Raw genomic sequence first — 12,627 nt, 5'->3', positions numbered from 1 at the left:
ACTTCACATGTAAATCCTTGTCCCCTTTCCAGTTATTCTCACACAGGGTGCTCGGCAATCCCATTCATCGCTGGCCGGTGCTGTAAATGACCTCAATATATTTCCCTTCTTTAAAAAAAATCAACAGGTTTTGTAGTAACAGTTTAACCAGTATTGGACACAAAAATGCAAGCACCCTGTGTGAGAATAAGTTTATTTATTAGTGTCACAAGTAGGCTTACATTAACGCTGCAATGAAGTTGCTGTGAAAATCACCGAGTTGCCACACTCCGGCAACTGTTCGGGTAAACTGAGGGATAACTTAGCATGGCCAATGCACCTAAATCAGCACGTTTTTCGGACTGTGGGAGGAAACCCATGCAGACTCGAGGAGAATGTGCAGACTTCACACAGGCAGTAACCCGAGCCAGGAATTGAACCCAGGTCCCTGGCACTGTGAGGCAGCAGTGCTAACCACTGTGCCACCGTGTGTGTGTGTGTGTGTAATATCTGTAAAATGTTCAAGATGATGGACAAAATTTGATCTTCCTCACTCATAAATCCTGTTACACTCTCAATGTATTATTAATTTGGATCTTAAAAGAGTACAAATATTTACTAATGATGAATTCATCACAAAGGTGAGACATATTTAATATGCTGCTACTCAGATATGACTTTTCCCATAATTCTGTAACAAGGGGGGGCAAATCTCCCATCCAGACCTGCAACTTTTCTGGTGGGTCAGGGTGGGAGATGCGTGTCGCCGACCTTGTTCCAGGATTTGCGGATGCGCCGGGAATGCATGCGCATCTCCCAGAGCCGGAGAACAGTCGCCGGTCAGACCACACTGGAAACCGGCGGGAAGGCAGGTAAGCCATTTGAATCTTTTTTTAATATGTTTTAAATATATTTTAAATGTAATTGTCGGGAACTTACCAGTCCCGATTGAATCTCCCACCCGCCAGGAGTACTTCATTCCGGCGGGGTTTAGACTAAATTCCAATGTTCGGGGAACTTTTTCCTTTCTGTCTCTTTAATGCATCTTCATGCCATTCTTCCCCCCTCAGTATTTCATTTTCTGTAAATGGTTCGATCTTGAAAGAACTACTTTAACTCGTACTTCCTGATTCAAAATCTCACCAAGGGTTCTGCAATCTGCTTGGCTGAGGAGATATTGCTGGAATTTTATTGACACGCTAGCTCCAGAATCAGGGCGGGCGAGGCTCGCAGAACGGCATTCTCCGTTGGCCTTGGGCAGGATCTTACGAGCCTCGGGTGGGCGAGATCGTAAAATACCGGCAATACAGTTGGTTCCCAGATCCCTGTGCAGCAGATACCAAGCCATTTTAAATTTCTAATAGCCATAAATTCCAGTACAAAATCCATAATTAGACTGTGGCCAATGTTTACTTGCCACAAAAATTTGGGACAATTTTTAGACATCTTTATTCTCAATGTCGGTCCCAACATAAAACATGTTGGGACCTACATGCCCCCGGGGTGGGTTGCTAAGTGGCTGTGATTAGTGTAAAAGTTGGCATAATGCTATGGGTGCCTTTACAGGTGCATACCTGCCGCCCCTCCCACTCCACAATTTTACACCCATCCAAGTGAGGCCTTTAAGCGGCCAATTAATTGCCATTGAAAGACCTCTCCCTGCCCACTACAGGTTTTCCCGTGGCAAGTGGAGGAGAGAGCCAGGCTGAAAATCCGCCAGGTCTCTCTCCTCTCTGGTTATTGCCAGGAAAAGGGTGTTCCTCCTTCACAAGCCCCATACAAGGTCTGCCCCTCCCCCACCCCTAGTTATTCCCACTCCCCTTGCAGACCAGTCCCCATCCTCTTTGCAAGAGCCTTCTAGTGTGGATAAACCCCATCACAGCACCAACACCCCAACCCCACTAACCTACCTCTCCATCGGTTCCAGTGATGATCTTCACCGATAACTGGGTGTAGTTCCAGCAATGGCCACCCCTCCCAATGGACCAGAGAGTTCCTGCCCATCTGATTTGCTGTCAGCTCTTGGAGCTGGGACTTTCTTCCCAAAAAGGGGCAAAAGTTTCATCCTGAGCCACTTAACGTGCTCTAAGTGAAAACCCTGGCAAAAGATAAAATCCTGCTCTTCAGGTAGCCACCTCCAACTTTTGGCCATTATGGTATAATTTTATCATGTGTGAATCATAGAATCCCTACAGTTCAGAAACAGGCCATTGGGCTCATCAAGCCTGCACTGATAACAATCCCACCCAGGCCCTTACCCTGTAACCCCAGGTATTTATCCTACTAATCCCCCGACACTAGGGGACAATTTAGCATGGCGAATCCACCTAACCCACACATCTTTGGACTGAAATAAAACTAAATAAAAATGGAAAAATAACATTACACAATTGTATGAAAAGGTAGTGAGATATTAAAGTAAACTAAAGTTTATTTATTAGTCACAAGTTGGCTTACATTAACACTGCAGTGAGGTTTCTGTGAAAATCCTCTAGATATTAGTAGATAATTGATCAGAAGTGCATCTGTCTAAACATGAGCAATTCCTACCATCAAATCAAAACCAAGATGATTTATTGGTTTTAATTATTAAAGTAGTATAACATACAAAAATTATGGTCTTATACATTTGACCTGCTTACTTTGGTAATGACGGAGGTTATGACAAATATTTACTGAAAAATTGAGCATAAATGATGTTATTAATTGTAAACTAAGGCTATGATAGGAATTTCCATGATCTGCTTCTGCCCATTAATAAGTACAATATATTCGTCTCATACAGCATCATGATTATACTAACAGATAGTTCTCACTCAATAACCACAGGAAAAAATGACCTTCTATTGCTTCATTACAAATATGATTGTTCAACATCAATAAATATGTTCCTTAACATTCTTAAATTTCTTAATTTCCATGTTAATTCTCAGCAAATTTACCACAGCACAGTCAATCATACAATCATAGAATCCCTACTGTGCAGGAAAAGGGCATTTGGCTCATCGAGTCTGCACCAACTTTCCAACAGAGCATCTTACCCAGATCCTATCCTTGTGACCCCACATATTTAATCCGCTAATCCCACTAACCTACAGATCTTTGGACACTAAGGAGCAATTTAGCATGGCCAATCCACCTAACCTGCACATCTTTGGATTGTGGGAGGAAACCAGAGCACCTAGAGGAAACCCACACAGACATGGGGAGAACATGCAAACTCCACACAGACAGTCACCCGAGGCTGCGAATCGAACTTGGGTCCCTAGCACTGTGAGGTAGTAGTGCTAAGCACTGTGCCACCATGCCGGCCACGAATCAATGCTAATTCCCCTCAGATGGAATACACTGGAGAATAGTGAAGGAGTGGAACACAATGGCCGAACTTTACCATCTTGCCCACCACGGAATCGGCGTGGGTGAGGGTCCGGCAAAGGAAATCTCTGTTGAGCTCAGGCAGGAATTTCCAGTCTCGCCCGAGAGAGGCCGTAAAATCCCACCCAAAGCTAGTTGTCTTTCATCATTATTTGCTCATACAAAGAGTAAAAATCATGAATGCAATTTCTTGATAGGCTTTCATTCTTAGGATGTATGTCTCACTGGGAAGATCAATGTTTATTGTCCTTCCCAATTACTCTAAGTTTGACACAACTGAGTGCGCTGTCAGATCACTTCACAATGAAACTAAGAGTCAACCACATTGGCAGCTGTTGCAGTCACATCTACATCATACCACTGTTAGAAAATGTGAGATTTCAGAATACTCAGACCCCATGATTCTGTGAAATATAACTGAGGACTGGAGTTTGACAGAGAGGATTTTTTTAAGCTTCTAATAAGAAGATAATGAAAACCAACATTCCTGTATGTTATACAAATCATGTAGAGCTAAGGGAATTGAAATTCAGCTGCAGTCGTGTCAGTGGTGAAATGAAATATGGTTGATAAACATCTCAGTTTTGAGAAAGCATTTGACAAGATCTCACCACAAAATATCTCATGGAATTAAGAAAAGTTTTCAAACTTGTTTTTGGTTTAGTTTTAATAATGGCTACATAGCTGTGACACCTTGCTCAACAATCCCCAATACTGGAGCCTCTACGATTATATAGGTAGATTATTCAGGTTTACAAAAAAAGCAAATGTCTTTTTTTGGAATATTATTTACGGGCTTTACAGAGTCTGAATATTGGGTTTGATGAATAGGTAGGTAATGGAAAGACATTGGAGTGTTGGGGCAGTACAGTGGCACAATGGTTAGCACTGCTGCCTCCCATCTCCAGGGGCCTGGGTTCAATTCCGGCCTTGGATGACTGTTTGTGTGGAGTTTGCACATTCTCCCCCTGCCTGCGTGGGTTTCCTCTGGGTGCTCTGATTTCCTCCCACACTCCAAAGATGTGCAGGTTAAGTGGATTAGCCATGCTAAATTGCCCCTCAGTGTCACAAGATGTGTAAGGAGGATTAGCTATAGTAAATGTTTGGGATGGGGCTGGGGGAAAGGGCCTGACTAAGATAATCTGTCAGAGAGTCGGTGCAGGTTCGATGGGCCAAATGGCCTCTTCTGCACTGTGTGGATTCTATTCTATGACTGTCTCTCACACACACTGGAAATATGCATAAGAATGCATGGCAGAACATTAGATGTCCCATACAGATCCCTCTGGTGCAGGTTCAAATGATATCTATAATTATGTTTAAAATTTACATTTTCTAGACCAAAAAATATTACTCCTAGTTGCCCATTCTCAAGTTCTACTGGAATGTACTAACAAACACTTTCAGAAATAATTACACATTCTGCTTGCCGTAACAACCTTTTGAAAATCTAGAATCACCCTTGCATGAAACTGAAGAACTTCTCCACAGGTCAGACATGTCCAACAGGTACAACCTCCTTACAGAAAATGTAACTGTGAGATCAGCAGTGTGGCACAGCTTCCATTGGCATCACAACAAGGGAGCAATGAACAACATTTGGGCAGCTGCCAAAATACATGTGCTGCAAACACGTGGGAAAAGATTGTTAAAAACATGATTAAAAACACACACAAAATGTAAACTTGTTACTATGATCAAAACAGATGGCAGGTAGTTGATGAACCATGAATAAAAAAACACCTGTGCTGCACATAACTCATTCACACCTGTAGTACCTTGCGATCCGAAAAAGATTCATTGTCTCATTTCTTCTCGACATACATCAAGGCCTTTCTCACCTCAATCGCAATAAATATTCTTGTTCCTTCTAAAAAAATACAAATATGCCTTACTTCTTCAGTTCCCTACTCTTATTTCTTCTTGGCACCTCAAAATGAACACAATTTCTTTCTATCCTACTCACAAGATTGACTTTACTCCAACAAGGACTTATTGATGCATCTCATTTTCCTTCTTTTCTATCTTAGTGGAGGTTCATGTCATAGATTTGAGCTTATTCTCAATTTTAAAAAAAAACTTCTGCTTGATCTAGAACATCATTATTGTTTTGAAATCATGTTCCCTCTGCATGCAAAAGCCATTCAGTTATGCCTGCTTCCTCAACACATTTGTTCAACGGAAGTTTATGGGCATAATCATTCAAAGCTTATTTTGCTTATTTGGCAGTAAATAGGTACAACCTGATGAGGATATGTATTTAAAATAAAATTTGAGAGGCTAAATTTTGCAAGAGTGTGTGTGTGTGTGTTTTTTTTAATTGGTTCACGCAAGCTGCAGTGACAGGTGCTGTGTCACGTTCTGCCATCCCTACTAGTCGGCTAAAAGTACATTTCAGCTGTGTGATTTTATCCCAAAATCTTCACAACCCAGAATTCAACTGGGTTGATGAACAATAACTTTCACTTCATTGGAATCATTTAAAATTATTGGAATGCAAAGCCCAGGTGCAGCCCTGTAGTTGTGCAAAATGTGGGTGGCGTGGTGGCACAACGGTTAGCATTGCTGCCTCACAGCGCCAGGACCCGGGTTCTAATCCCGGCCTCGGGTGACTGTCTGTGTGGAGTTTGCACGTTCTCCCCAAGTGCTCCAGTTTCCTCCCACAGTCCAAAGATGTGCGGGTTAGGTGGATTAGCCATGCTAAATTTCCCCTTCGTGTCAGGGGGATTAGGCGGGTAAGTAAATGGGGATAGGGCCTGGGTGGGATTATTGTCAGTGCAGGGTTGATGGGCCAAATGGCCTCCTATGATTCTATATGCTCATAGTAGGTTAAGCAATTAGAGGTCTTCCCATATAGGTTTCCTGTTTGATCACACATTTCTACTCAAACTATAAATTTCTAATAGTTCCAATTTCAAATCATATTTAGAATATTTTAGAACTAAAAAGAATGGAAGGTCAGTGAATTCTGAAAATCAGAATTAAAGGTAGTAGTACCTACTTAAAGTTTCAAATAAACCAGTTGTTAAATTAAATCTTTGTGTTTCCATATAAATAAAACACTTGTAGAGTAGGTATGTTGCTTCGGTCAATTTGTGTGTTGTAAGTTGCAATCCTTACAAATGGTCACTCATTCTCTTTCTTTTCATTGAATATCACTAAAGTCGGTTCTTAGCACCAACCTTTTCTTGCCGTTTATTTTTAGTATCAAAATAAAATGGGAAGGAAACCAAACAAACGATTGGACCCCATCAATGCACAGTGGCTAGTACTGCTGCCTCACAGTGCCTGGAACCCGGGTTCAATTCGGGTCACTGTCTGTGTGGAGTTTGCATGTTCTCCAACTTGGTGGGTTTCCTCGGGGTGCTCCGGTGTCCTCCCACAAGCCAAAGATGTGCGGGTTAGGTTGATTGGCCATGCTAAAATTGCCCCTTGTGTCAGGGGATTAGCAGAATGGGCTATAGGGATAGGGCCTGGGTGGGATTGTTGTTATGCAGGCTCAATGGGCCGAATGGCCTCCTTCTACACTTTCGGGATTCTATGATTCTATTCTAATGCAGGTAAATTCACAGATGGTCAATAAATTGGTTATTATTTTGGAAATTGTCAAAATTCAAGAAAACGTGTAAAGGTGTATTTAAAAAGTAAAGTTAAATGACAAATATAAATTGCATAATTTCTCAATGCCATCTTTATAAAATAGCTTCATTCAATCAATATTTTTCTTGAAATTAGAAATAAAATGGAGGTTTTTAGCTTTGTTAGAGCCCCAATCAATATTGGCTACCCTAACTGCTCTGATAAAAATGTTGGAGATGGTGCACAGGCATACAATTATGGTCTTGTGACCCAAGTCAGCCTTTGATTGATAATCTGCGTCTTCCACAGGCCATCTTTATGGTGACTGTCAGTGCATTGCTGACCTTGCTCTATATCTAACTTGAAACAAGATACTGATGTTTGCTGGAATATAAAGAATATTGGCTTCATAAATCGCAAACATTTGACCAAGTGGAGTACAAATTAAGCTGAAAAATATTGTTCCACAGAGAAATACCAGCAGACAACCACCACTATAAAGGGTTGTGAATGTAGCCCAGTCCATCACGCAAACCAGCCTCCCACCCATTGACTCTGTCTACACTTCCCGCTGCTTTGGAAAAGCAGCCAGCATAATCAAGGATCCCACGCACCCTGGACATTCTCTCTTCCACCTTTTTCCGTTGGGAAAAAGATACAAAAGTTTGAAGTCACGTACCAACCGACTCAAGAACAGCTTCTTCCCTGCTGCCATCAGACTTTTGAATGGACCTACCTTGTATTAAATTGATCTTTCTTTGCACCCTAGCTATGACTGTAACACTGCATTCTGCACTCTATCCTTTCCTTCTCCCCTCTGTACTTTATGAACGGTATGTTTTGTCTGCATAGCACGCAAGAAACAATACTTTTCACTGTGTACTAATACATGGGACAATAATAAATCAAATCAAAGACTGAATTTACTGATGGAGACTTCAAAGCTGGCAAAATATGATAGCAGGTTAAGGGACAGAATCAAGGCACACAAACCAAGATGACATTTAGCTGGAAGAGTGGTTGAAAATGTGAACAATCAGAGAGGAAAGAAGTGGGGTTGGTTAATCCTGAAATCTAAAGATGATGTGGAAAAATATGAAGTGATTCATTTTGGTAGGAAGAACATGGAGAGAACATAAAAAAATAAAGGGAATCATTCTAAAAGAGTTGCAGGAGCCGATGGGCCTGAATATGTATGAGCCTAAATCATTGATGGTGGCAGGACAGGTTGAGAGTGCGGTTAATAAAACATACAGTACCTCAGGATTTATTAATATGGACATAGAGTATAAAGCAATTATGTTAAACTTGCATCAGATACTAGTTCAAACTCAGCTGGAGTACTGTGTCAAGTTCTGGCTGTCACACTTTTGGAAAGATGTGAAGGCATTCGAGAGAGTGCAGAAAAGATTCATGAGAATGACCCCAGGAATGGACAACTCCAGGTTATGTAAATAGATTGGAGAAGTTTAGACTCTTTTTCTTGGAGAAAAGAGATTGAGAGGAGATCGAATAGAGATATTCAAAATGATGCGACAGAGTAGATAGGGAGAAATTGCTACCATTGATCGATTAAGAACAAGAGGGCACAGATTTAAAGTAACTAACAGTAGAATTATATAAGTTTAGAATAGGAAAAATGAAAATGAAACTCAAACTCATTCAAACATTTACCTAAACATGGTCTGCATCTTCTTATAAGAGGCAAACTTCTGTTTCTTTATCTACTGGAAATCAAGCCCAAAGTGCATATGCATTACATTTGTGTCATGAATATGTTAAGGCCCAGGCCAGAAACTCCAAGGTATATTATGCAGTTAGCCGAGACCTCAACTTTTGCATTTGATTTTGGCATTAGAGTGAGCATAAGGTGTTTCACAACAGGTATGATTCAAGTGATCCACTGGGAAGCTTTATCAAAGCAAACTTTATTTAAGAACACAGTTAGAATATAACAAAAATAATTAGCATAACTTTTATCAATTAAAATACATATAGACATGGCAAAGTACAATTCTTAACAGTCAGCTATCTCTGTTATTCCAATTTAAAGCAATACCCCAAAGACATACACCCTTCTTCAGAATTAGTTAGCGCAAAAACAAGTATGCATACGTCATGCTGGATTTTCAGCTTTTTAACACTTCTGGACAGAGATCCAGATAGCAATTTTCAGAGAAAGATCTATACTCCATACAGCAGAATCTCCAAGAATCTCTTGGCAGATTTCAGTATCCAACTTCAGAAAGAGGAAAGACAGGCACTCTCTCTTTACTCAAAAGTAGCATCTAAGCTTGAATATTCTGTGTAAGCCCAGCTTCCCCATCACATGACAATACATGCCAATCATCCCAATCAAGCTCCACTCTGCAAAGTCCCAGGGGAAAACAGTAGAACAGTATTAGTTCAGATTAGAACCAACATTCTAGCCATTAGAAGCAATTATGCTGCTGCAGCAACAATACAGGATGCTGATAAATACTACAGTTCCGAGTGCATAAAACTGCAATAGCAGATACTGCACAAGAACGTACCTCAAATACATTTCTAAAAGGCACAGTACCATCACAAGTATAACATGCATAGCACACATCAGGAGCTGACAAAATGAATACAATGTTCAGATCTCTGCAACCGAATTTTGGTAGGTCCAAATTAGGGATATTACAATATTTTTCTACCTCAAATCCTTAAGGAAATAATTTGTTGCCTATTCACCACCAAAAGAAAAATAAAGGAAATTATCAATGATCATCAGTAAAAATGAATGATCTCCACTTATAATGGGCAACATTTTCTTGTTGTTCCAATGACAGTTTTTATTTTTCTATTTGTTGTATCATGCCTGAAGCAATAGGCGATGGGTAGCGGAATAATAATGTGTCATAATTGCCTAAAACAAAAGAAAGAAAAGAAGACATGTGTAGTTTGGAATAACATAAGGGAGTTGCAATATGGCCACTTCTGAGCACAATATCTCTTGTTCATTTGCACACTGGTCTATTGTCTCCATAGGGGTGTTTGATTATGTATCGGGCTATTGTCTCGATGAGGATCTTTTGTTGTGAATTGACATCTAAGGGAAAAAACTAACAGAAGGGACATTTGCAAACAATTGCACATTGAACACAAAATATCAAATATGCAAAGTGATTTTCTTTAAAGAGGGGAGTGATTTTTAGGGAGTCTCATATATGTTTCTGTCTATTCATGGAAACCTCCATTTATATAACATCTAACATGAGAGGCAGGATTTTCTGGCCATGCTCGCCTCAAGGTCGGAAATTCCCACCCGAGGTCAACGGACCTTTGCATGGTCCGCCCCTGCCCGTTATGATTCCCATTGCGTGTGGGACGGTAAAATTCAGCCCAAGATATTTAAAGTTTAATTAACTTTAGTCATTAGTATCACAAGGAGGCTCACATTAACACTGCAATGATGTTACTGAGAAAACCCCCTAGTCACCACATTCCAGCACCTGTTTGGGTACACTGAGGGAGAATTTAGCATGACCAATGCAGCTAACCAGCATGTCTTTCGGACTGTGGGAGGAGCATCGAGAGGAAACCCATGCAGACACGGGGAGAACGTGCTGGCTCCGCACAGACAGTGACCCAAGCCGGGAATCAAACTCGTGTCCCTGGTGCTGTGAGACAGCACTGCTAACCACTGTGCCACCCCTTCAATGTGTTTCACAAGAATATTAATAACACCAAGCAGTGGAGCAGTGATAGAAACTTTGGAAGAGGCAACTGAAACAAAAGAGGAAGTTGTGAAGTGGTTTTTGAAGGAAGGGAAAGATTTAGCACAACAGAGGGATTTCGGCAGAGTGTTTCAGAGTGCAGGGCCAAGGAAATAAGGATCTTCCACCAAAACTGGAATGTAGGCAGGGGAGGAAGCAACGAATGAGTCGAAATAGCAGATGGCATAGACTGACACATAAGCTGGAGGTGGTTGCAGAGGTAGAGAAGGACTGATCAATGAGGACAAGTATTTTGAATTTAATGCACATTGAAGGAAAAGTAGAGGGGCTTGGTGCAATTTTCAATGTGAGTGGCAGAATTCTTACAGGGGAGGCGATGGCCTAGTGGCATTATTGCTAGAATATTGGCCCAGAAACTCAGCTAATGTTCTGGGGCTCCAGGTTCGAATCCCGCCACGGCAGAGGGTGGATTTTGAATTTTAAAAAAAATATCTGGAATTAAGAATCCACTGATGACCATGAAACCATTGTCAATTGTCGAAAAAAAACCATCTGATTCACTAATGTTCTTTAGGGAAAGAAATCAGCCATCCCTTTCCTGGTCTGGCCTACATGTGACTCCAGAGCCACCGCAATGTGGTTGACTCTCAACTACCCTCTGAAATGGTCTCACAACTCAATTCAAGGGTAACTAAGGGTAGGCAATAAATGCTAGCCAGCCAGTGACACCCATGTTCCATGAATGAATGAAAAAAAACTCAGGATACATTGTATATTCTGTAATTTCTGTTCAAACCAATTCAAACTACAGAATTGCTGCAGCACAGAAGTAATCTATTTGGCCCATCATATCTGCGCTTGCTCTATGTTGGAGTAATTTAATTATTCCCCCTGTCTTCTCTCTGTAGCCCTGCACAGTCTTCCTTTTTAGATAACAATCCAATTCCCTCTTCCATGCCTCCATTAACTCTCCACCGCACTCTCAGACAGTGCATTCCGGATCCTAATCACTCGCTACAGTAAAAAGTTTTCCCTCATGTGGCCAATTATTCTTTTCTTAATTACTTTAGATCTGTGCCCTCTTGTTCTTCATCGTTCAATGGGAACATCTTCTCCCTATCTACTCTGTCACATCATTTTGAATATTTCTATCAAATTTGCTCTCAACCTCTCTCCTCCAAAAAAAAGTCCTAACTTCTCCAATCTATCTACATAACTGGAGCCCAGTCCTGGGGTCATTCTCATTAATCTTTTCAGCGCCCTCTCTTAAAGCCCGCCAATGCCTCGACTTTCTCAGGGTCCTAAGGAAATTTGGCATGTCCAATACAACTCTCACCAATTTTTACAGATGCACCATAAAAAACATCCTTTCCGAATGTATCACAGCTTGGTTTGGCTCCTGCTCTGATCAAAACCACAAGAAACTACAAAGGGTTGTGAATGTAGCCCAGTCCATCACACAAACTAGCCTCCCATCCATTGACTCCGTCTACACGTCCCGCTGCCTTGGAAAAGCAGCCAGCATGATCAAGAACCCCACACGCCGTGAACATACCGGGCCCTATTTTACCATTTTGATTCTAAATGCTGGGCGGACTTGAAACTGGGTGTGTTTCAGATCCACCTTTTAGACCCGTACTCAGGCGTCCCCATATGCACTATGTCTGCAAAAATATCAGCAATTACGATTCGCGCTGTACAAGCCTGCGGATGGGGTTTAACGTACCCGAAACCCTTCAGCTCCAATCAGTGCCTCCAACTGCATATGCGCAGGAAAAAAAAGATAGAATGCTGCTCCCCTGCCACGTCCCTCCCGAGCCAGCTAATGCCCCACAAACATTGCCCCACCCCCCCCAATATTACTGACACCCTTATCCCCCCCAAATCCCCTCCATCCAGACTGATCATGGGCCCGTCCCCCCCCCCCCCCCCACCGATCTCAAGCAGAGTGGCAGCAGACCCCCTTCCCCCCCCACTGATATCAGGCAGA

The sequence above is a fragment of the Mustelus asterias genome, chromosome 13 (assembly GCF_964213995.1).
Source record: "Mustelus asterias chromosome 13, sMusAst1.hap1.1, whole genome shotgun sequence".
NCBI classification, from domain to species: domain Eukaryota; kingdom Metazoa; phylum Chordata; class Chondrichthyes; order Carcharhiniformes; family Triakidae; genus Mustelus; species Mustelus asterias.
Note: the sequence above shows the minus strand (reverse complement) of the source record.